At 48.8% G+C, this 25,010-nt stretch overlaps 1 protein-coding gene across 6 annotated transcripts in view; it reads right to left on the reverse strand.

Annotated features, from left to right (window-relative positions):
- The window catches only part of Znf536 (zinc finger protein 536), a 443,673-nt gene that overhangs the window by 8,628 nt on the left and 410,035 nt on the right, over window positions 1-25,010 (reverse strand). The window lies entirely within an intron of this gene.

Raw genomic sequence — 25,010 nt, forward strand, 5'->3', positions numbered from 1 at the left:
GGCACAGTCCCATAGAGTTCTCCAGAAGACCATCAAATCCTTGTATTGAGCACTTGGGGCACCATCGTAATAGGGGCTCAGCAGGGGCATTTATTCCTCAGTGTGACAGTTGGTCTTGACCGTCAACTTGATGGGCTGAGAGACACCAAGGCTAGCAAGCATGCCTCTGGGTATGTCTTTGAAGGGGTTTCCAGATACAATTAGACAGTGAGTGGTCTGTCTTAATTAGTGGTTGAATCCACTGATGGCTTCATAATCTGACTAGAGAGGTGGTGTAGCTGAGGAGAGTGGGGCTTCCTAGGAAGAAAATGGTCATGGGGGAGTGTCCTTGGGGACTTGTCTGGGCCCTTCTGCCACTTCCCTTCTCTGTTTCCTGCCCACCATGAACACCTGAGCTCCGCAATGCCGTCCCTACATGACAGACTTAAACTGTGCGCCAAGATAAGTCATTCTTCTTTTAGGTACTCTCGGGTACTTTGCTCACAGCTACAGGTGAATAAGAGCATCCACAAGCAGTTTGCCTCCGAGACAGCCACCCCTGCTGCGGACACCGAAGTCTGGGGATGCACAGTCTTAGCATGCAAAACACCAGCATTGACATGGAACCTGCTCAGACCCTTCCTGTTTCCTTCTTTCTTTCTCTTTCTCATCTCTCTTTGTTGCTGTTGTTGCTGCTGCTGCTGCTGCTGCTGCTGCTTTTGAGACAGGCTCTCCCTACATAGCCACAGGTGACCCCCATCATACAGCGATCTTCCTGCCTCGTGTTCCCAAACGCTGGGATTATAAGCATGCACCACTGTGCCTGACTCTCCACATAATTTTGATCATGTCTAGACGATTAAAATGCTGAGACCTTAAGAGCACCTTCCGCTCTTGCAGTTCTGTTCACAGCACCCATAAAAGGTAGCTCACAACCACCTTTAACTGCAAGTTCAAAAGCTCTGACGCCCTCTTCCGACCTCCTAGGGCACTGTCCACACATGTACGCATAAGCACACAGAGACACAGATACACACGTAATTAAAAATTAGACAAGCCTTACAGAAATCATGGCTATAATCAAAGTGGCATGTGAAGAGCTCTTATACACTATTGTCTGGAGCATGGCAGGAGGCAGATACCTGCACCAAATAGTCAATACAGACACAACCACCAAAGGGTTGACTACACAGTAATAAATGTGGTGCCAGGTAGACAGCGGTACTCAAGTGAGTCTGGAAGACCAAGAGTTGGAGGGTGTGTTCACATACCACTCCACTCACATCGATTCTCATGGTGCTCAGCATCTAACTGAACACATTTTGGATTGTGAAACTTTGCAGGATCTATCCCCCCATTACGTTCAGTCGACCTGCAGATTTGTGGCTAGCCAATCTAAGCATCCAAGCAAGTACATTCCCATCGTGTACCCACTTCAGGGTGCTGCCTTCTAAGAAGAGCCGGGACAGAGTGGGGAGAAACGGCCTTCACGGGTGTCCCGCAGATGGGGTGGAAGTCTTGGGAAGAGCTACCTCCCGTGGGCACTAAGGAGGCTCATGGCAACACAACACAGCAGTAGCCCCTCCACGATGTCTAAGCCAAAGTCCACTGGACTCCTAAAAACACATTTTGCACAATACATGCTAACAAGATAAGAAAAGAGCTTTACCTACAGGGCCATGCTATGCTAGACATTCAGCCCCTGGGGGTACAAGTGCCTACTTGAGGGGCAGCCACGGAGCAGGGCACTAACTGCAGGTTCCAGGACAGCTCTGGCTTTGGAGTGGTGGTCTAGTTCTCCCAGGGTTCCCTGGAGTCCTCAATCCTCTTGCCCTGCTCTCTCCAAGATCACAGCTTTGACCCTGACACTGTGGAAGGAGGATCCTAGCCTAAGCTCCCTAGAATACTCTTGTTTCAGGTTCAGAGTGAGCAGGGCAATGAGGCTGGTTAACTCACATAAACAGAAGCTGCTTTCTTGGTTGCATATACTATACTTCCTAAAATTTCCCCCCGGATTCTGAGTGGGGAAGAATGTTCCAATCAGGTATGTAATTCATGTTTTCCATTTTCGAAAAAAAAATATTCTTTCGTCTAATCAAAGACGCTAAAACACTTTGGAATAGTACAAATAATTTCAGGTTTCAAGTTCTGTGATTTGGGTCTTAATTTAAAAGGCTACTCGAAAACATATTCATGTTAAAATCAGAGTCTGATCCAGGTGGTATCACGTTGGCAACATCACTGTGAAACCGTATTTAGCTTAATATTCAGACGAGGGGTGTGTCACTGGAAGTATCCCTGCATATGTCATGTTCCTACACATCTTTTATGCTGTTTATCAACCAAGGTGGCCTAGAATAGTTAAAATTGATTTCTAATGCCGTTCTCAAATAGATATGGGGGAAAAGGGAGAGAGGGTCCTCTTCTGCTGATGAGGTCACAGTCCCAAAGGTTCCCCCATTTCCCAAAATCAAAGCACCACCTGTGTACCAGGAGTTCAAGCACGGGCCTGTTGGGGAACATTTCAGAGGCAAACCATAACAAGCCCTTTGGAGAAGTGGCTGATTCTACAAGGAGTGGGGACAGTACATGATGATCCCAGAGCATTTTGTGCTGTGAAATAAATTGTTGCTTTTTTAAAACCTCCATTAAAAGGTGCATGAGGGCATCTCAAAACAGTGTGGAGCCAGTTAGGAGCCCTGAAGGCTCAAACATGGAACATTTTCAACAACAAAGTAAATAATATCGCACCAAATCATAGCCTAATGTATAAAATAAATATCCACAAGTCACACTGACATAAATGATTGAATCAGTAAATATGTATGGAAGGATCTGCAAATGCATATCGCAAATAATTCATGTACACGTTGAGTACTGAGGGAGGCAGAGGCACAGTGCCGTCCTCAAGTGTGGGTGTCCAGCATGTAGAGGAGGCCACTATTACCTGGCAGCTCAGAAATCTAAATAAGCACTGCCCTAGCCACGTGCTCAAGGTCACAGTGGCAGGCATCCTTGATTTGGTACAAGAAGGGCACATTGGCGTTGTCATCTTTCTTCCCCAAACCCAGAGCTCCAGTCGAAACATGAGAAATTGCAGCCGAGGGACATCTTACAAAGTACACTCCTCAGGACAGCCAAGGTGATCACAAACAGAAGATCCTGAGACCTCACAGCTTGGAAGAGTGAGGGCACGTGACAGTTCGAGCCGTGTGGCCTCTGGAATGAGAGCTCAGAGCAGAGCATGGACGTCAAATAAAAAAAGTCAAAGCAATCTAGGTAAAAGGTGGGCTGATGTAATGGTGACGTATCAATGCTGGTCCATTGCTGTGAAGAATTTAATCCTGGAATGTATAAGATGTCCAGGAGAGAGAGAAAGTCTGGGAGCAGGTAGCTCCTCCTTGCTACCTGTGCTACGTTTTGTAAGTTTGTACTAAGACAAAAGGCTCACTTTCAAAGTTTCTTATGTAACATCTATCATTAGCTGATGATGTAACCAAGAGATGACATTCTATAACAGAAAAACACCTAACAATAACAGGAAAACACCTCCAACACCTAACTTCAAGCGAAGGCCACAGCTGCAAGTATGGTCCTGGTGTAAGCCGCTAGTGGGTAGGGTGGGAGGAGACGGCTCAGTGGTTAAGAGCACTTCCTGCTCTTGCAGAAAATCCTGGCTGGTTTTCCAGCACCTACATCAGGTATCTTACAACCATCCATTCCGGGGGATCCGATACTGTCTGGCCACCGGGGATACTTGTGCATACATATGCTCAGGTACAAGCACATACACATAAAAGAAAACAATATAAAATAATAAGCCTGGCAGGTGTCTCTCAACTTATCCTGATACCATAAACTTGAGAAAAGAAAGGGAACATTATGTCACTCCTGCCCAGACCCCCTACCAAGCATCAGAGCATCAGTGTCAGCTTTGAGCCCTGATAGTTTTGATTACTGAACAAAGTGGTTAAGAGTGGAGGCTCTCAAGTCATTAGCAGGTCTTGTCTGGTGGCAAGCTGTGCCTTTGAGAAGCTACTTCATTCCCCATCTCTCTCAGTTCTCCCATCTGTAAAATGGGTGTTGTAACGCTGATTAAAGAGTGAACACAGGTTGGTTTGCAGTTTGGGTGGACTGGGAGAAAGTCCACGAAATATTTAGTGTGTGGCTCATAAGAACAGTCAGATAAATCTTTACTGGGTATGGTTAGGATATCAAAACACTTCTTCTCTGAAGTGTCCATGGGAGATGGGAACTCTGAGACTCTGAGAGGATGCTTCCTGGCCAGGGATACCAAGCCAGAGATGGAGCCCAGCTTTGGTTGTGTAGTCAGAGCTAAGCTGACGGCGTCCATCTCCCTGTAGCTTCCAGTTCTGGCTGAGAAGAATAGTCCACATAGGGCTGGACGCCAACAGGAGAATCTACAGCTAAGTTGTCTCTGGCTAGTGGGAGCTTTGCCAGGCATAACCTCTGAGAGTCCAGCCCACCTTGCCCGCCTTAAAAGCAACCCTGAACATCGCAAGGGCCCTCGGCCACCCTCACTTTCTCCTTCACTACCTCTGTGTGCTCTTTCCTCCTTCCCCAGCACCCTCTACTTCACTCCCATGCCCAGGCCACTCCCTGTGGTTCCAAGTCACACCGCATTTATTTGTTTACCTCAGGCAGCCATGGTCTGTGGAGCCACCAGCCTGCCTGGGTGGTCAGCCAGCCGGCGGCATGCACTCCACAGCCACTATTGATCTGGGATCTTAAATCATCCCCGGATTTTTATGAAAACATTTACGTTTATCATTAAATAACCTTCAAAGAGTCGATGAACTTACTTTCATTTTTTTTTGAAGATTTTCAGATGTGTAATATAATAATACTCTAATGAGACTCAGGGTTTGTCTCTGGGCAAGTACATCCAATATTGAAAGAATTGCTAAGAACGACCACATGAAGGAGACATCAGCCTCAGGGAGAGGTGCACCCCAGGAGCAGGGGAAATTGGCAGCTTCCCCACCTGGTAGGACACTTTGCTGTCTGTAGCATTTGGGGGATGTGGACACTGTGCTAAGAGCTTTTGAGGTTCACAACCTTAGGATTAAAATAAAAGGAGTGAGTTAGAACTAGATCCTACGAATCAAACAAAGCCATCCCAATTGTTTTCATATTTTTAATGAACCGTTTTGGAATTATTAAACAAAAAGACGGTGCTATTCAGAAGGCAAAAATGAGAGATGCCAGCATCAGCAGCTGTAACACCTGTTAGTCATACCCAAGTCTCTCTGCCTTCTGGGTGCTGAGCTAACACAGTATCTGAGGTCCTGGGCAAACAGTAGGAATTCCTGGGAGGTGCCTACAGTCCGCCCTGGCCTATGGAGCTCTTGCTAAAGAACCGACAGGACCATGGGGCCAACAGGCTCCTTTAGAGTAACCTTGAAACCTCTCAGCCTCGGCCATTAAGTCCCATCTGCACTTGCGTGCACCCCTCCTCCTGGCCATTCATAACTCCCTGTGTACCCCCTCCACAGGCATCCTGTCTCCTTTGCCTGGCTGTCTAACTTACAGTCCCTTCCTGCAAAGCAGGAAGTGCATCCCCTCCTGTCACAACACCATCTCTCCACCTTACAACCCGTCAGCTCCTTTTTCTTGTCAAAGGCAAGAAAAAGGTGCCTGATTACGTCCCGCCTGGCAAAGCTTCCAGGATTACGGCCCCCTCTCCCTCCAATGAGGACGATGGAAACCTTGGCCAGCTCTGTTCACAGGAGTGACTGGATAAGGAAGGAAGCTGGAGCTGCTCCCCATAAGCAGGGGCTTCCCTGGGGTAACAAGTTGGGGACAGCCTAGCGGGCATGAGAAAGTGGCCCTCACACACAGGAAGCAGCTGACCTTGGACAGTCTCTACTCAGCTTCTAGTCAGTGGGGAGGTCACAAACCCCACCTTGCTCTCCTCTACTTCCCTGGCCAGCTTCCTTCCTTCTCAAAGGCTGCCTCTCCTAGTAGGTGAAAACACACACAGAGAGAGAGAGAGAGAGAGAGAGACAGAGACAGAGACAGAGACAGAGACAGAGACAGAGACAGAGAGAGAAAAGCATCCTTACAGGCTATCCCTGGAATCTGTGTCATACCCCAGGGATCACCTGCTTGCTTTGTTAGTTTCCTCTCTGGGACAGCCCCAGTGCCCTATGACTTCTGTCCCCATGGTCTCCAATCTCATGGATAGCACCGAAAGGTGTTAGCCAAGTTCAAGTGTACGGTGCTCGTAAGTGGGAGTTGGGGAATGCATGTGGGGTTCATTTTGATGGGAGGTTGATGATAGCTCCTCCCCTGACCTGTGCAACATAGCCCAAAAGCTACCCCACACAGTGGCCACGGGGCAGCACCTGTGGTCTCACCACTATAACGAAGTCACTGGGGCCCCCCTTCCCCCACCCCACCCCAGGCACAGATATTTTCTCCATGTCCCAAGACTATTTTTAAAAAGTTCTAGTATGTATGCTGCCAATGTTTAAAAGACAAACAAGCAAACAAACAGAAAAAGATTTCACATGAAAACAAGGGTTTCTGGTTTCCCTGGAGAAGTCAGAAAGATCTTTCAGGAGGCAGCAAATAGCGCCTGCCCTTCCTTGCCGCCCACTTCTGGAATGCACAGTCTGGCATCTTCTCTTCTGCAGTATACCACGCCCTGTGCGTGCCCATCCAGGCTCTGTGGACACGGGGGTTTCAGCCTCGGCTTCACAAGGCCCTGTAGGTACACAAGCCCAGCCTTACCTTGCAGTGAGTGGCCCGGAGGGGTGAGGGTTTAACATCCTTTTCTGCACCAGATGGGCCTGCATTCCTGTACACACCCAGTAAAATAAGCAAGTGGGTGGTCGTGGCCTGTTCCCTGGCTTCCTGTTTTCCATTGTGTCTCCAAAAACGAACACATCATCCTTTCCTTCTAGTTTCTGCTTCATGGTAGAGTTTAAACATGGGGGCAGGGGCATGATTCTGGTGTCATGACGTGCTGAGGTGTGCATCTTATCCAAAAGACACGGTGGGCAGAGGGAGGGGCAACCCTAAGACAGTGAAAAAGATGACACTCGGCTAGAAACAGGTATGCAAGGTTGTCTGAAAATCCACAACCTGCACACACCTTTCATCAAAACACTAGCATGTCTCCTGCACGGTGGGGTCCCTCTAGAAACTGTGGCAGAAGCAGCCAGATCCCGTCAGGTGCCGTGCTGTTGTAGGTGCTGAGTTGAGAGAATGTGAGAGAGAGGATCCCAAATCCCAAACCCCCCTTTCCATAAAGGAATCAGTGACTGTCAGCCATGCTCACCCACGGGCTTCAATCCACAGAGATGTGTAGACAGTATATTTTGGAAACGTTGTTTTCTTAGCATGCCCGATTCCCTGCACCTCGCTCTGGAACAATAGGAAATGACGAAGGGATAGGACAGAAGCACAAACTTCCAGGCTGCCTGTGGACTGCTGCTATTGTTGTGGCAAACCCCTCCCGATAAATAAATAAATAATAAATTAATTAATTAATGCTGCCCACAAGAGAAGAGAGGTAGCTTTTCTTTTCCCCTCTCTTTCATGGAGTCACAAAAGAAACGCAATTCCTTTCTTTTTTCCTCCCCCCTAATGAAAGGCTCTTTCTAAAAATCAAAGGTGTCAGACTTTGCTCTCTCTCTCTTGCTGGCGTGATCCAGAAGATGGCTGAGGAATGACAGATGTCGGCATCCAGCTGCAATGAAGCATGCAAAAGTTTCTCTCTAATCCACTTATTTCTCTGTAGTCACGTAAACCAAAACAAATGGGCAGGGCTTTACATTAGGGCGGGGGAGGGAGGGTGCCCAAAGCCACAGCATTAGGACTTCCATTGCATAATGCAGTCTCCACGCCATCTTGCTATGATTTCCCCTCTGCAGAGTAGGGGGGAAAAGTGCCCTGTAGCGAGAAAGGGTCCCTCAACACAGGGGACCCAGAGGGTCAATTTCCACGTCCCTTGCTCCCTTAAAATATATTTCCCAAAGAGGCAGTTGGAAGAACAGGATAGGGGCGTCATTAGCACAGCGAGGCCACAGAACAAGCACCCACACGCAGGTACACAGGGGCACCCTGTGACACACACATCACACACCAACACCCTGCTAAACTAACACGATCAGTTTAATCACCAGCACCGTCGTTTTCAACTACTTGAATAAATCCAGGGGAATTATAAACGAAGCCCGTGTGTAATTAAAGTGAGGATTGTTAGACTCTTCATTTAATAAAACACTTGAAAAGGAAGGCCCGGGTAGGTCTCGCAACGCCAGCGGAAGCAGGAAAGGAGGGGTTGCGGGCATAGGCGAGAGAGGCCGGCCTCTCTCAGTGTGTTGCTGCGGCCACGTCGTGAACCCCGGTCCCATTTCAGTCTTGTAAGGAACCAGGAGGGCGAGGATCAGAGTCTGGGGCTTTGTCACCGCCAGCAGCTGCAACAGCTGCGAAGCGCTCCTTCGGTGCAAGCGGCAAGGAGAGATGTGACGGATTTCGCCCATGGCAGAATGGCGTTCCATTTCTGGCCCTTCAGGCAAAAACAGTAAAAGAAAATTCGAGATTTCCCCCCTTAAAGTTCCCACAACAACCTCAGCAGAACCACATGACTCGCCTTCTACAATCTTCCCTGGTGTGTTCGCTGCTACTTTGGCAGGGACTCAGAATTACTGTTACATAAATTCCATCTGACGCCAGAGCGACCATCTGTGAGCAGGGCTGCTTCACCTACGTCTGCCTGCAAAGCCACTCTCCCCGAGACAAGGGAGAAGGGGGAAAAGAATTTGATTAATTTGCAGAATGCTTGTGATTTGCTCATATATTATTATAACTCCTCATCAGCACATGACAAATCCCCAGCCCTGGGTGCAGGCACCCGTTTGATTCCAGCAGTTTCTTGCGTCGACACCTGACAGACTGCAGAGCTTCTAATGACTTTCAGATGCTTACAAACAGTAATTCTATCTTCAGAATAAAAAAAAGGGGGGGGATCTGTAGGAAGAAAAGAGGAGTGAACTCCTTCCACCGGGGCATTTCCTTCCTGGGTATCAGTGTGATTTAACTGTGAGGGCGGCGGGAGCTCCTAAAAAGGGGCTGTCCCAGGCCCTGCCACAGCCTTGGCCATGATGACCGTGGAGACAAAGGCCCCAGATTCTGGATGGCAAATCAGCAGAGGCCACATTCTGGCTGATGCCAGGCAATGCCCAGGTACCGGCCAAGGCTAAGACAGGATGCCCTCTCTCTCTCCTTCCGCATTTCAGAATCCTGTTCATTTTGTTCACTTTTGATACTCTGATCCTCTCTACGCATACATCTGTGTGCTGACTGCAGTTTGGTTCCCAGCTTCCCCCTCCCCCTCCTTCTCTTCTTTGCTTTTAAAACTCTGATTATGCCTCCAAAGCCCTGCCTCTGTGCTTGATTGCCTGTTTTAGATTAGAGATTTTTAGCCAGGAGACAAAGACTTCCGAATGCACATTAGTCCTGCGTATGAGGACCCACAGAAGGAAAAGCGATAAAACGCAATGTGCCATCTGTCCGCAAACAATAACCTGTGTGTTTGGAGGCTCACAAATTACTTAGCACAGAACCTTCCCAAATTACAGAGCCTTGAGACAGAGCAGAGTTGTGAGTGAGACCCTCTTTGATGTCCTTTGGTATTTCCCACCCCCTCATTCTTGCCCCCAAATTGATTGCTAACAGTTGAGGAATGTCTCAGTGACAAGTAGATTTTTATTATCTGCATCTCCCTGGTTCCATTTGGCCTGGGACCCCAGCAGGCATGGCTCCCCCCAGCCGCAGCTGCTTGGGACAACGGGTCCAGATGCGGTCTGTCTCATGCATGTGGTTGTTAGGTTAGGGATGGGGGGGGTGGTCTCCTGAGCCAGTCCCCACTTGATACAGAAAGATCCCCACAAACTCTGCCTGCTCAGAGAGCCGGTCAGCTGGTTCCGCTTTTGGTTCTGTTTTGCTGGTGACACTGTTTGCCTGTACAAATCGGCCTCCTACCCACCTCCAGCCTCCTCCCCAGAAACATAGCCTAATACCCGTCCTTGTTCTGAAGAAGCAACCTCATGAGCCCGCAGGCCATCAAAGACTCATAATGGTTAGCCAGTGTCTGTGGTTCAGCTAGAAAATGCCTTGCGAAATGATTTAGTAAAATGGAAGGCAGAGAATGAGCATGCGCTGACAAAAGGGGAGAGGATTTCTGTCTGTGGCTGGTTCACAGGTTAACTGGCACCCTGTGCCTTTTGTTTGTAGGACACAGCAGCTGTCGTGGGGCCACGATTCTGCTGCAGTCTTAGCTAACCTGGACTGGCCCCGGTGTGTTTCTCATGTGACGAACCCTCCCAGTTCCCGGAAGCAGAAACTGAGATTCCAAAAGTACAGTGCCTGTCTCGGGGAGCAAAGGCGTGACACTGACTTATGAAACTAGACGTTGACCCGGAACCACCAAGGAACCCCCAGGTCCTGCCTTAAGGATAAGACCTGAAGGCAGCAGGTGGGATCAGTGGCATCCAGTGAAAAACACCTAAGATTGCTAGGAACAACCAGAGAAGGGTGGACACTTCAAATGGAAGCATGTACGTCTTAACAGAGTTCCAAAATAGACACGTCATCACACACACACACACACACACAGAGAGAGAGAGAGAGAGAGAGAGAGAGAGAGAGAGAGAGAGGCCCTGAATATGAACTATGAACTCCATGAAGCTTCAATCCCAATTTCACTGCAACCTTCAGCGTCCAGATTTAAGATTCAAGGTCTGCCCTGGACAGGAAGACTTCTTGGGGGCTCAGTCTCACGGGATGTACACGCCATGATTGTCCAGCAAAGCCAGGAACCCAATAGGTGGTGGTGAATACATAACCTATTTTGGGAGTCCTGGAGTTCCGGTGATCTAAAGATGAACTTGTTTTCATGACAGACTCTCAAACATGGAGTCAATAAAGACAGACTTTGTAGCTGGAACGCACTGGGGTGGGCGAGTACCACTTGCATTCAAAGAAACAGATATTTATTTATGTGTTTTAATACATGGTGCCAAATGGTGAGCCACACTGCCATCTCCATATCCTAGTTACTTTCTGGTTCCAACAATGAAATCAGTTCTGTGTTTTGCAGTCCCAACATGATTTGGCAAGGACATTTTACGGTTTGTTTGGTTGTTTTTTTTTTTTGTTTGTTTGTTTGTTTGTTTTTTTTGTTTTGTTTTTCTTCTGCCATTGCTATAGTCGCTGTCCTCATTTACATTTGAATCCGGGTTTAAGGCTTGCTAACTCCACAGGTAACACGGAGGGATGGAGAAGGAGCCTCAGGAAGCGGCTGCTGGCCACATGGCCTCTCATCTCTGCTGTTTGTTTGTGTTCTGGCTAGTGTGGAACTCACTCTGTATCTCTGGATGTCTTGAAGCCTCAAACCTCCTACCTCAGCCTCCTGTATTGGGGGATCAAAGGTGTGAACCAGCATATGTTGCTTAGATTTCAATTCTCTGACTTCCTTTTGACACAGGTTTCACTATGCAACCGGGGCTACCCTCTAGTGATCCTCCTGCCTCAGCCTCCTGAGTGCTGGTATAATAGGGACGAGCCACCTACTGACTGCCCACTGAGGGTTTACTGATCATTTAAAACACACAAACACACCCAGGTACATTTCAAGCCCCAGCTGGTTTGTGTTTCCTGTCTGACCAACACATTGTTGCTGCTAGAAAAGTCTCCCCCGCCATGTGACAGAAGTTTCCTAACCCCCTCCTCTCCAGACAGGTCTCAGGCACCTAGGGAAAGAGAGGCTGGACAGCATTCTCCCTAGAGAAGTTGAAGTTTCTGGTAATGTGTCAGGAAGGAGGTGTTGGGGCAGGTTGAGCTGTCTCATTCTTCCATCCCAAAGAGACATGACTTCAGGTTTCAAGATTCAGTTTTGAACATGAACCCCTATTTTGTGGATGCCTTATAGTCTGATGAAATCTGGGAGCCACTGCCAACTCCAGCAGGCAGGTGTAAGCGATAGGACCTTATCTTTGGTGTTAGGGAGGACATCTCTGACCCCAGCACACAGCCTCACAGCTTCCGACAGTTTCCTCAAACCTCTGAAACCTCAGTTTCTCCACCTACAAAGAGGCTAACGCTTTTCTTTCTCAGAGTGAGTGGCTGACCCCGTGGGGTAATACCCATCACTAATGAAGCAGGGAACCTACGGCAGCTTCATCTACCATCCAGATTATAAATGTCAGCCACCGATATTCAGCAGAGGTCACTGTCCTTGAAGGCTCTTGTTGCCTTCTCTCTAGCCAGTCCTCACAGGAAGAAACTTCTCCAGTTTGGGAGCATGCAGTGCAGAATGCTGGAGAGAGGGTCCCAGACTCCACACTCCACTCATCTTGACCCCAGTGCCAAAAAGGCAGAGCTGTCATTTAGCCTCAGACATGACATCACCCTCTTCAGGTGCATACTTAAGGCAGAAGAGTATTGAAATCCATCAACATAAAGGGGGTTCGGAGTCTAAGCAAAAAAATTAAAGCCACCTGAGCAAGAGAATTTTATGCAGTACCCTAACTGCCTTTTGATATGGCATTTTACTACACATTCAGTATTATGGATCCATAACATATAAATGTGTATACTGTAGAATAGATAAAAAGTGGCTGCAGTTGTCAATATGCATTTGTATAAATGTTCTGTGAAAATCTCTCAGAATATGATGGGTGTGTGTCACTAAATGAGGGAACCAACTTTAGAAGATTGGGGTGTGTCTGTGTGCATTTTCAGCCCCAAGGAATTTTGCTAAATAAAGCAGCCCAAACTCAGCTGACATTTAAAAAAGTCCCTTGACACTCGGAATAAAGAGTCTTCCGGCATACACTTCCCTCAGAGCAAGGACTCAAAACCACACACAAAAGCCAAATGTATAAATTCCCAAATCTGAGCTTGGATGCTGGGAGAGAAACATCGGGGCACCTGAACTGGTACCCCAGAGCCACTGTGGGTGCCAATCCTGTGGACACTGTGGGGCTTACTGTGTGGCTTGTTACACGGGGCTGCCAGGGGCTGAGCTGACGCAGTGGGCCAATCTGCAAGCACCTTGTCCCTCTAATGAATTTTATAGCCTGCCCTCTTACTCTGCTGCCTCCTGGCAGCTGTAACTGTATTGTTTCTCTATGCAAAGAATACTAAGTAAAATGTTACCAGCTTCCTATACACATAATAAAATCAATCCTTTGCTTCTAGTCCGCTAAATGAAATAGCATGTCCCCAGAAAACACAAGAATTGTCAGTGCCTGCAAAAAAAAAAAAAAGAAAAAGAAAAAGAAAGAAAGAAAAGGAAAGAAATATATACAAATAAAAGTAAAAAAAAAAAAATCCCAAAGGTCAGAATAAAATACACAGCAGCTCCTGTACAACTAAGAATAGATACGAATATTTGCATGAATTCTATACAGCCTGTGTCCTCAAAATGCCCCACCAGAACGCATGCTGGAGTCCCGGTCTGTGGTGTCTTTTGGGAGCTTGTGAAGCCTTCCTGTTTCCCAAGATACAGACATTGTGCCCGTTGACAGGAAATAGACCTTTTTAATTGAGCTGATAAGTTGAAGTGAATATGCCCTTGAATTTCTACTGAAGAATAGGCTGGCTGTGGTTATTTATAAGGCATCCATCACTCCAAAGCCGGATGGCTAAGACCAGGTGACTAATAAAAGGATTTAGCCACTATTTTCCCTTTCGTGTGGCAAAGGCTTTATCAACAGACCATATTTAAATAAATTGTGCCAACTAAATTCTGAATTAGAGAACAAATGTCTCCCCGTGCCGAATGTGACGGGCATGAGGCCGTTTTGAAGCCGTGTCCCATCCATGAAGAAGGAAGCTCCCTGGCATAGCCAGGGCTGGAATCCATCAAAGTTCAGATTTGACTGGCTGCTCGCAAGCGGGATGTGGGGATGCGGCAATCTGCGATTTATTTAATTTTAATTAAATTTTGTTTCACATCCTGTTTTGCAAGTCAGCAAGATGGGTTTTGTTTGCCAAGAGGGGGAAACGGCACGGAGGGAGAAACTCCCTGTCCGGTGTGGATCGGAGGTGCGAGGCTGGCCCTAGCTCGGCTGAAGCCTTTCTCAGGAACAGGAGAGTGTGTCTGCAGAGCCTGTCTGGCCCTTGGTATCGTAGCCTCACTATCTCCTCACTGAAGGGCCTATTTGTCTGCTTTAAGTGAAATCACTCAATTCTCAAAAGTCAGTGGAGGGCTGTGGAAGGGGGAGGGTTTGGATAGGCTACTCCAAATAAGTTCCATTAATCAAAAGACACAGTGTAATGTAACTAATATTTTACAATTAGGGAAGCCAAGATGCGACTAAAAGCCATCTATCTCTCTTATACCACATGATCATCGATTCATAATCGGAGCCTGAGAGTTGCACAAAGATGCATTTACCGGGTGGGGGGGAGTGGGGGGGAGGGCTGGCCTGAGCCGAGATAATGAACGCGATGAGAGCACACGCCGCTGAAGGCTGAGGAGAGATGACAGAGAGGCTCAATGCTGACGGATGACATGAAGACACTAGCAGATACCTGACAGCCCGCGGGAGCCTCTGTGCTCTTTCCCTAGCATTATGGTCCTCAATTATCCTGGTAAGGGACTACGAGGGGGGATGAGGAGGCCGGCTGAGCCCACGGTCACTCAGCTCTGGGCTGACTTGCCACGTTGCCACATTGCCAGGGGAGCAACCCTGCCTCCCGTGAACGCCGCTCTGTGGGGCTATAGCTTCCTTTACCAATGCTTTGGGGCACACGGGGGACAACGGGGATGCCCCATGCTCCATCTGTCTTGTAATAAAATTCCCAACTCTTCAAAGAGGCTCATTTTTTTTCTTTCACTGCCACCTTCAGGGAAAAGGAAGCTTTGGTTCTTCCAAAAAGAAAGAAAGAAAGAAAAAGAGAAAAAGTGAAAAGTGGATTCTTGGGAGTTGTAGGGGGAGCCGGCCACTGCAAAATGAGCTGGTTAGGGACAGCTCCCACTCCTGAGATGATCGCCTCAGAACTCTACGAGGGAGTAATGTGGCATGAGCCGTTGGGATCTAAATGCAGAAGCTGAGAAAATGGGAGTGAGCCAGAGGGAAGTTCAGAGCCCCTTGGTGAGAGCTGGGGGACCACAGCAACGAGGACAGACTTTCGCTGGCTCTCCTTCTCGGCACGTGCGCGGCCACCTGCTAGGGCCTCACAGTCCCACACGGGTTCCTATTCTGCCCCACAGTTTCTTTGTAGAGATACGGTTGGCCTCGTGGAGAGAGTCTTCAGAACAAAGGAAAGCAATGGTCCAAGAGCAGCAGAAAACTTGGCATCTTAGAGAGGATGATGAGGTGGCCAGGTGGATGGGGCTCCAGCCCTCAGTGAAGGACAAGAAGCGTGGTGGTGGCAGCACCAGGGACCGTGTCCAGCAACCTTTGTTGCCCTGCTCCGGGGTGCTATTTCTCTAATATGCAATACCACAATGACATATTTATGTAATAAAAGCACTGAAGCCAGAGATCTAGAGAAGCCATAGCTTCTGTGGCAGTAGAGGGTTTTTGTTTGCTTGCTCGCGCTTTTGTTTTTCAATTATGGCATGGCTAACAAATGCATTGCTTTCCTGCCTGTCTCACACCCTTTTCCTGGCCATCCCAGAGTGGTCCCTGTGCCCGGTCTGTAAAGAGCCTTGCTGGAGGGGAACAGACTTTTCTGGAAAACACTAGGATCTTGTGTGTAAGAGTGTATGCAGGCTCACATGGGACACCCGCTAATGAGAGAGCTCTCGTCTGTGACAGTCCCAGGTGCCCCTGTCTCCTTGCCCTACAGGTACACCCAGCAGCTCAGAGGAGGCTACCAGAGGACATGGGGCACCACCTCTTGTTCTTTTTGAATCACCGTTCTCTGTCTTTCCATCCTGAGGGGAGAGCAGAGAACCCAGCGACCCCAGGGACCCACAGGGTGTGTTCTGCTCAATTCTCTACAGCAACTTAATGAAGCTCCCCCACCCCAAATTTACCTAAACGTGGTGAGGATAAGCAGCCTTTGGTATCCCAAGAGAGGCGCTGAGTCTAAGGCAAATCAATTTTTCTGGTTCAGCATAGACGTAATTGAGACACCCACTTCTCATTTAACCCACTGAATCCTGTAGTGAAGCCATAATGGCCATAATAGGTTGGGTTTGACTGTCAGAAACACAAACAGGGAGCAGACTTGTCTGCCTTTGGGGTGTGCTCAGGCCAGCTGTGCTGGTCAGCCCAGCGTTAGATCCCGGCCGCTGCAGGTGCCGGCCCACCATCAATCAGTCTCCATGACATCACCATGACTGACAGCCCCTGATTCATGTCAGAACCGTACAGGTAAAATGACAGAACCAAGTTGAGGCTGGACAAAATGAAACATGAGAGCCAGCCGAGCCAGCCTTCCAACACAGAGCGCCAGACACAGAGGCTGAGTGTCTCCAGGCTCGTGGCCACTGTTTTGCCCCTGAATAGAAATGAAAGGAGAACAGGGAATTTTCAGATACGTTGAACACCCTTGCCACGTCTCTCAACCTGAATCCACGGAGACCCAGCTCATTGTCTCCAGAAGCACTTCCGGCGTCGAGACGCTGGTGTTGAGGTGGGTCTGCGTGGCTTGGCTTTGCCTGCACAACTCTTTCATATGTGGCTTGGGCAAATTAAAGACCAGGAGAACAGCTAGTCCCCCCAGGGAATCTGAAAAGTGAGGTAAACATGTGTAAACTGCTACAGGGTTCCTTTAAAGTGAAGTGGAAGGGCGATGCAAAAATCCCTCACCTGTGTGAAGAGTGACCTGAGCCGTTTGACTTGCCTCGAGCTACCCTGCTTCGGAAGAGCTGTGTCTTCAGTGTGTCTTACAGGGTAGCCCTCTATTTAGAGGATAAAGGGGTTGGGATGAGACAGGATAGATGGGGGGGAGCTGAGAGGACTTTTTACTCTTCCAGATTCTGAGGAGTCCACTCTGCACTGACTGGGGGCCCAAGCCACCATCTCCCTTGCTTGTTGCTCACAAACTCTTGTGACGGAAGAGACATTTAGTTAAATCCTTTCTAGGAGGGGGTGAGTTTTGAGAGACTCCGTGAGCTTGAAAATGTGCGGAGGTGGGTGGGAGATGGCAGGAGGGAAGGGTAAAAAAAAATGACAAACAGATGCCCTTCAGCTTCAAAGGAGGTGGGCTCAGAGCTATCAAGAGTCAAACCCAAACCAAAGATATTATGAGAAGTTACTCAAAACTTTCCCACAATCCCTTCATCAGCTCTAATGCCACGGCACCCTGCAAGCCCCAAATAAATTATTTGTGAGGATATTAAACCTGGACTTAGAAAAAAGAAAAAAAGTCCTCTTTAGAATGATGCTTGCAGAGAGCTCATAGCAAAATCACATACAACTGAACCCAGTTATTTTTTTCCCTTTCATGTTATTTGATATTAGGTTGAAACTATTGTTCAAATGCAAAAATTTGTTATCTTCCTTGCCGGCCTAGGCCAGGCAGAAAATCCAGAGAGGAATCAAGCACACTTTGATTGTAGTCTAAAGGTGGTCTTTAGTGCCATCTAGAGGAGAGAGGGCTGCATGGCATGTGAGTCACTCCGAGGAAAATTAAATACAGCTGAATAATTGAATGAGGGCAAGTTGAATCAGGGGTCACCATCTGTTTGACTAGAATTGTTGGCACATTTCAGCTAAGCCTCGTGCGCCTCATAAACATGCTTACAGTTATCATAGCTCGCATTGCCCTAAAATAAAAGAGAATTGGTCCTAAAATAAGCCTGGACTAATTATACATATACCATCTTGTCGTCATGGAGACCAGAGTGAAGGTCACCAGATTCTTACGGCTTTCAGAAGGGTGTTAGTGCCAAAAACAGACAGGTGATTCTTTCTATCCCGTGGGGAGATAGCATCTCGGGGAATAGATGGATGGCAGCAAACCCATTCCCTCACCCTACTCTTCCTCTCTGGTCCCAAAGGGAGGCAAGGCTCAGGGTACAGGTGCTCAGGGAAGAAATGACACCATCCCTGAAGATACGGGAGCCACATCAGGAGGGGCAGCGAACTGCCGATGTTCTTCCAAGTTGACCTAACGTCCCTTGGAGTTGGCAAGGGAGAAGACATCTTAAAAAAAAAAAAAATGGGTTAGTGTGAGTTGGCCGCCCCTGCCAGTTTCACCAGGGAGCTGGTCACTTACCGAGAATCCGCATGCTGTGCCCGTGCGGGTTGTGTGTGCTGCAGGCACAACCGACACAAACTCGTGCACTGGGAGGCAGAACTCAGATCTAGCCTCATGAGTCTTCCTGGTGGATTTCCTCCCCGAAGGGGAACCTCTCGCAGACCTGGAGCCCTCTGCACAGAGTGGGCTCATGCCCGGCATATCTAGAGACAGGTTGTGGACAAATCCCAAGCTTAAACGCATGTGCTTGTGGTTTAAGACGTGCAGTTGGGATTTAAAGCTCCATCTTGGTGGATTAGTAACAGGATGGTGGGATTTAGAGGAGATGGGACCCCTGGACCCAGGCCCTCCAGCCTCTCCCTCCCTGTTCTCTCTAGGATCCTGCGAGAACCCCTCTTCTTCCTCTTCTTCCAGCCTGTGTGGCTGAAACCATCCTTTTTTCCTCTCCCTCTTGCACTGTCGAGTATGCACAAAGCGCTTTCGGACGCCACAGTGGAGTGACCCCAACTTCAGTAAAGCCTCCTCCGGGATGCAATTAATGTCTGTTGTCATCCACATTGGCTGGGCTGACACCATCTCAGATTCCAGAGGTGCCATCAAGGTGGGGGGTGTGCTACCCAGAGACCAGAGGCGGCGGGTGGAAGGATGCTGAGAACTGGAGGACTCCCCTGCCTTTGTAATTAGAAAGCATCAAATGAGCTTGCATTTCTACAGTCTCCTGCCCTTAAATGCGGCTGCAGACCAGCTCCCTGGAACCCAAATTATGACAATGAGGAAGGGGGAAAAAATCGAATCAACAACCCAACAGTACCCTCTCTTAGGCAGAATGCCATGTTAAGGGCTGAGAGAAACTCCCTTAAGACTCCGCCGAGCTTCTCCAGGCTGCTGGCCCGACACCAGTGGAGCAAACACACCAAGGAAGGAATGGCCTGTTGCTTGGGCACGGAAATGCACTGACGTAGGGTGTTCCGCACTGCACTCTGTCCCTCCCAGCAAAGCCTTAGGAGAGACCTTGTACGGAGAGCTGGCAGATAAAGATGTCTCTGGAGCGGGGTGTGGTAGCCATCCACGCCTATAATCTCACACTGCGGGGGGCGAGGCAGGTGGGGACCTTCCTTCTAAAGAGCCTGGGCTACTAGGTGAGACTGTCTACAAAGAAACAAAAGGTCTTCCCAGGTTCACCTGCTCCCAGGGAACTAGGTAGTGATTGTCCCATCTACGCACACACACACACACACACACACGCAGGCTGCAGATCAGCTCATGCTGGGCAGAGCGAGGCTTCCCCCGGTGAGTTGGGGCACTGGAATGGAGGTGGGCATGGGCATGATGTGGGGTACAGGAAAGGCACCCTTGCAGCTGTTCCATAACGAATTTTGAAGGCTCTGCTGAGGTACTGGGCTTTGGGCTGCCCCTGCCTCTCTCTGTCTGAGAACACTGACCTCTCTCAGCCTGACCCTTCTCTCTGGCCACATCAGCTGCCCCAGCACTGTGCTGTCTCCTGGATGTCTCCCTCTGACCTAGGCCAGCCAGGGGATACACAGCCCATGCAGGAACAGTATGTCATTTAAAGCCCATATGGCCCAGTGGTGAGATACTGGTCCCTTTCCTAATGTGGGGCGGGTTGGGCCTGACAAGGACAGCAGCTGCCTGGCCCCAGCCTGTCACCGCCTCACAAAGGAACAGACCAAGCCCCTCGAGCTCTCTGAATTTTCTGGAGAAGCCAGAAGCACAGGTTTTTATGAGAACTCCCCTGAGTACTAAATGTTAAGTACCAATTCCAGGCTTTCGGAGGCTCCGTGGGGGCCAAGGCAATCGGGTCTGCAGACTGCTGGGAGCCAGCGGCACCTGCCTCTGACCTCCTACCTGAACCCCTTCTGAGTCTACTCCTTCCATGTGCCTCCATCAAGGCCCCAGCCTCTGAGGAAGTCCTGAAGGAATGTCCTCTGAGGCCTGAGCCACACTCACAGGTGACCTTGCCCATTTTGTTCTTCACCAGCTGCTAAAGCCTCAAATCCGGGGTTCCCTGCACATCCTCTTCAGCATGCCTCCCTTCTCTGCCTACATCTCCATTCCCCTCCCTTTGCCACCCGGGCCTCACCTCAGTAATCCAGCTACATGCCCCCGAAATTGCTCTCTGTTCAGAGATTACTATGAAGCAGCAGTTAAAGGAAGGTAGTTAATGATAATCCCCTACACAGATGGATTGCCTTTAGGAAAAGAAAAAAAAAATTCAGGCTGACGCCGGGCTAAAGCACCCTTTCCTGAATGGGCCTCCATGCTGGGAGCAATGGGATTTACAGCTCTGGGGCCCTCAACCCTCTCCCTTGCACCTGGAAGCATAAGTCATCTGTTGTTGGCACCTAGGGAAGCTTCTCCCACCCTACTGGCTGAGAGAAAGGTGTCTGTCAGGGGGAGGGGGTGCCTGCGACTGTACCCAGGGACATCTTGCATCTATAGCACGTAACTTCCGGCTTCCCAAATGAAGGTCTAACTCTCAGGGTGCTGGGAAGCAGAGAAACACGAGCTCATGAGTCCGAACGTGAGGAGTGGGACCCAGGGCACCAGAGGTTGAGAGCAGATAGCGGTAACACGAGCCTATCATTCAAGCATTCTGGAGGCAGAGGCAGGAGGATGCTGAGTGGGAGACTAGCCTGGGCTGCTTAGCAAGACCATGTCTCGAAGAAAGAAAACTGAACTAAAAAGTGATGCAGAACAAGCTGCCGTGGGTACCCTTCACCCTCTGGAGTCTCTGAACCTGAGCGCTCACTGACTTCTGGAGAGCCTCTGGGCTCCCTCAACAGCATGTGTGGCTGGAATAAGATACGCCCAACAGGGGAGAGATGGCATACGTGGTGGAGAAGGTGTGGGTCTCTCGGTCTCTGTATCAGCAACATCTCCACAGGGACCCTGGCAGAGTCCGGATGGAAACCAGATGCCTGGGAGGCCCACACAGCCTGGATTCTTTCAGGTGGCCCCTCCGAGCCTGCCTCTGCTTGGGGTCCATAGAGTAAAAAGTACAGGCTGCTCCTTACATTCCCAGTGTCTATAGAAAGTGCTTGGCGCTGGAGGGAGCACCGAGCCAGGCCTGCTGGAGGACCATGGTTGGTTTGGTGAACGGGAGCGATTGGGATAGAGGCAGGCGGTAAGTCAATACTGCACTTGTGCCTACAGCCTGATGCTGGCATCTCTCCTTCTAGGTCCTCCAGGCTTCGGAGGCAGGGTGCGCAGCAGAGCTGCATGCAGGCATGTATGTTTGGAGCTAGCTAGGGACCCAAAGCACCTCAGCACCTCATTCAGGGCTCAGAGTCAGAGCACAGCCAGGCAGGCGCCATGACCTGCCCAGCTCACTGAGAAAACACCAAGGACTTATGGGGCATTCTGGGCCCCTGTAGGTGCCACTCCTTCACCTCTGGTGGTTACTTGTTATTTCCTGATGCTCTATAGTCCTCTCTCTAACTCTGTCTCTCTCTGTGTGTGTCTCTATGTCTCTCTCTCTCTGTCTCTCTCTCCCTCCCTTCCTCCTAGGTAGGAGAGGGGTTGGAAGCCTGTCCTCTCAGATACAGTGCCTTCAGTGGGAACATCAAGGATCACATACCACCCCCTGGGGGAGGGGGGTCACCTGGATGGTGTCACATGTAACTCTGTACGCTAGCCACTTGCCAGTCAAGGTCATAGTTTTGTCGGGGTTAAAGGGGTCCTTTGAAAGGCCTGTACTTGGTCCCCAGTAGACAGCACTAGTGAAAGGTGAATGGGGCCAGAGTACTAACATCAAGTAAAAGTTAAGTTGACTGTCAACCAGAGCTGAACAGGCTGTTAGGAAATGGAGCCCGGTGGGTGAATGGGGTTACTGGAAAGCATACTTCTGAAGGATGTGTCTTGTCCTTGGCCCATTCCTCTCTGATCCCTGGGGAGTGGCTTTCTACTCCATGTTCTATGGAATTCTGTCTCAGCACAGCAGACTCTATGGCTATGGGCAGAACCTGTTGAAACCATGAGCCAAACTGTCTTAGTTAGGGTTACTATTTCTGTGATAAAATACCACGACCAAAACAACTTGGGATGAAAACGGTTTATTTGGTTTATACTTCCATACCAGTGCTCATCATCAAAGGACAGGTAAATGGAGGCAGGGCGGGAATCTGGAGGCAGGAGCTGGAGGCAGAAGCCATGGAGGGGTGCTGCTGACTGGCATGCTCCCCATGGCTTGCTCAGCCTGCTTTCTTAGGGAACCCAAGACCACCAGCCCAGGAATGGCACCATCCACAATGAGCCGAGCCCTCCCCACCAATCTCCCACTAAGAAAATGCCCTACAGCCAGCTCTTATGGAGGCAGTTTCTCAATTGGGGTTCCCTCCTTTCAGATGACTCCAGCTTGTGTTACGTTGACATAAAACTAGCCAGCACACAAAATAAACCTTCTTCCCCTGTACCTGGTACAGCACCATAAAACTAACTAACACAGAGTATAGCAACAAACAACACTCAAGCCAAGAAGTCCACAGTCCTGCACATCCTGCATGTGGAGGCTTGTCCATCAAACTTTACTCTCTCCCAAGTCCCAACCAACCATCCTGTCTGACCCAGGACAGCACAGTGGGCATGAGCCAATGTTTACTTTGATTTACTCTTGTTAGTCACCCTCACAGAACCATGTCGAGAGGGCATAAAGTCGAAACTAGGTTCTTTTATCCCATAAATAAATCCCACTGTTTAAAAACTGGTCTCATTTGTAGGTCTCACCATGTAAACCAGGCACTGATCTCACAGAGATCCACCTGCCTCTGCCTCCAGTGCTGGGATGAAAGGCGTGTGCACCCATGACCTACTTTTCTAAAAAGAAATTCTGAGATGGAAACTCCCATTTCAGTCCCTGTTGAAATGGATTCGCGGAAAGAAGCTTCTCCAGAACATATTTTAAAAATCACACCGAAATTATTTTCGTAAGATGTGCATGGAGAAAAGACAAGTTTAATTCTCAAAGGTTCCATTATTGAAGCAAAAATTAATATTTGTACTGTTTCAAAATTGGAATAAAATTGCAAAGATGCAAACGCCATCCTATATCATAATCTATAAACCAGTCACAGATGCCAGATCAACTGTAAAAATGATTTAAAATTCACATGAATAATTTTATTAAACTGATTTGAAATCATATTCTATGCTACCTTCATTTATTAACTGGGTCTTCAACAACAAAGGGGTTATAATTGATTTTTTTTTCAAATAGAGACATGTTCCCAAGTAATGCGGTCCAGAAAAAGGCTCCCCCCTCTCCTGGTCTCCTGCTGTAAGTGTGACTTGCAGAGTGAAAGCCACCTTTGTCACATAGCAAGCTGTTCCTAAGGCCCCATCAGCAAACTTCAGACTTGGAGCCCAGAAGAGCGGCAGAGGGAAAAAAAAAAAAAAAGGCAACAACCTGTGTATACCCAGGTGGCTTGGATCTGAAACATCTGCAGACTAATTTTTTGTTCTTGATCTATCAATCCTTGGCTGGAGACTCTGTTTGAAGGGTGTAAAACCTTTAGCAAAGGGGCCAGATAGACAAAGTAGCCCATATTGTCTCTGCTTTCTCCCTGCTGTGATTTAAGAAACCCACAACCCAGGCATGCCTTTTCCACACAGGACATACTGACACTTGAGAAACCATGAGCCGAAATAAGCCTTTCCTCTCTTAAGGTAAAAGTTTGGTGGAAGGAATGAGAAAGGTAATGTGTAAACCTAGAACAAACCACATGCCAAGAGCCTTAGCATTTAGAAATGTCTCAAAGCATGTAGAGTTTGACAGTAAATGTCACGGTTATGTCCATGGACCAGCCTTGCTGGAAAAGGCCTTTTCTTTCCTCAGCACACAGACTTCATTAGTAACCTAAGCCAGAAGCCTGGGGTATATTTGCTTGTAACTTCCCTTTAAGATTGATCCAGGTCAGTGTGTGATCAGTTGCTGGGTTCATGTTCTCTGAGGATCTGAGGAGAAAGGGAAACCTATGTGAAGACAATGTTTGGGGTAACTGTTCTATCATGGTTAGCTATGCTGAATTATACAACAAAGCTTCCTTCTCATCCGAGCAAATAACTGGACCTGAGTTTCATGACATGGGTTTTCTGAATGACCTTACTGTTTTGTTTTGTTTTGATGTAGTGGGACTGCAGGCAAGCACTGTAGAGCTAAGCATTGCTCCCAGTACCTCACTGGGGTGTCCTAGGCAGGTGCTCTGCCACTGAGCCACACCCCAGCCCCTCACTGGGGAATTCTAGGCAGGTGTTCTACCGCTGAGTCACACCCCAGCCCCTCACTGGGGGATTCTAGGCAGGTGTTCTACCACTGAGTCATTCTCCTAGTCCTCATTGGGGGAATTCTAAGCGCTGTACCTCTGAGCCATACTCCACTCCAGTTCTTTAAAGGATTTACTCTTTATTTATGTGCCTGGGTTATTTTATGTGCACCGCATGCTTGTGGTGCCTTCTCAGTGATCCCCTGGAACTAGAGTTACCAAAGGTGGTGCGCTGTACAGAACCTGGATTCTGCACAAGAGCAATCAGTATCCCTAACTGCTGGACTGAGCCATCTCTCCATCCTCAGTATTGATTTTATTTTGAGACAGGATTCCCACTCGTCCAGAAGGATCTATCTTCCCTCTGTAGGCCTGAAGTCATGATCTTCCTGCCTCCTGCAGAGCTGGGATTCCAGACCTGTGTCACCAGGCCCTTACTGTTGAGCACCTCTCTCACTCCCCGGAGATCATCTTAAAGGTCTGTCGTCTTCCCAGTGCTCAGACTACATCATCTAGGTCAACAACTCAAGGCAGACCAAATAGTTCAGAAGTGCCAGG

The sequence above is a fragment of the Meriones unguiculatus genome, chromosome 14 (genome assembly GCF_030254825.1).
Source record: "Meriones unguiculatus strain TT.TT164.6M chromosome 14, Bangor_MerUng_6.1, whole genome shotgun sequence".
Taxonomy (NCBI): domain Eukaryota; kingdom Metazoa; phylum Chordata; class Mammalia; order Rodentia; family Muridae; genus Meriones; species Meriones unguiculatus.